Source organism: Pleuronectes platessa, chromosome 11 (genome assembly GCF_947347685.1).
Source record: "Pleuronectes platessa chromosome 11, fPlePla1.1, whole genome shotgun sequence".
NCBI lineage: Eukaryota > Metazoa > Chordata > Actinopteri > Pleuronectiformes > Pleuronectidae > Pleuronectes > Pleuronectes platessa.
Window position 1 is genome coordinate 4,936,568 of NC_070636.1, and position 1,391 is coordinate 4,937,958.

Here is a 1,391-nt window from a genome sequence, read left to right on the forward strand (position 1 = left end):
GCAAATTGACAATGAACATCTTCAATTTGACAACACGTACAATGCAAAAGAGTCACAACACAAGCACATGTTTTCTGGGGACCCCACAAAAATGATAAACCTGGCTGTAGCTCAATGCTTTGTGAAGTTCCATAACCACTGATGAGTTGCAGACTTCAATAACTTGTTTGGGTCCCCTGGAAACATTTGCTTGTCTGGTGACTTTTTATAGTATGTTTTAATTTCCCTTTTCTTTTAATTACATTTTAACATGATCCTTAAGTAACTTACAGAGGTTAGTTGTAAGTATGGTTTAATTTTAATTATTCAATGCTATCAAATGGGGGTAAACTTCATGATCAACAGTTGAGACCGACTCACTTCTACACTTCCATTGTCATTCTCTACACACTTATTTCTATCACTTTTCACACAAGCACAACATAATGAATGCTTTTGAAAGTATACAATGTGTACACAAGTTTTAACATTTACACCCTTTAATACATTTTAGATTTTTTACCGTAACCACAGGACTTTGAGTCTTGTCAGTCCCACTACCTTCTAAACAATCTAGCCTTTAGATATAGTCAGATAACACGGTGTACGCAGTGTGGCCTTGAGAATCTCCACTGCTGCATTGTGAGTTGTAAGTTTTACAAGCGTCCGTGAAGGCAGCATTTCCTCTCTCTGTGGCCTGCCTTCCTGTTTCATATTCAGCCCAGACCAGGCGGGAAAGCTTGTGGTCCCAGTGGCTGGTCTACTGGGGCACGTGCACACCCATTCCCCTGCTTTCCCCCTTTTCCACAGGAGGAGTAGGCAGTGTGTGGTAGAATCACAATGCTCCCTTTCAGAGTGACTGACTCGTAGGAATTCGTTGGGCAAAGGAAGACGCTGAAACGTGGCTCGGGTGGATCAGCTTTCCCTGGAGAAGGGTTGTTGGCCCCATGACAGATTAGGCCCGGCTGAGGGAGACGGCTTCTGAATTTCTCACAGTCCAGTTGCATTCACTTGAGATGACTAATTGAAACACTCATTGACTGGACATTATCAGCTCTTTCAGCAGAGTCTCGTTCCACCGGGGCGTCTCGTGGACTGCAGTGGCTGAGTTCATCTCTTTCACACGTCAGTGCTGTCTGGTCTGTTTGCCTGGTGTGACACAGTGCAGGTCCCGGGCCAGGAACAGACGCTCGGATATTTCCCACATCTGCGCACCGGCTGATTAGCGGCCGTCAGCATGTGTGCAACCGATTCCACCTTATCTCTGAGTTCATTGTTTTTCAAGAGAGACCAGTCTTAACGGTCAGTGGGAGATTTAACAGCCAGTTCAGGGTGGAGAAACTGTGCAACTGGCAGAATCTGGGGAAGCCTGTCAGTTACATTCATGGTCAGATTGACCACTTTTGGGGGCC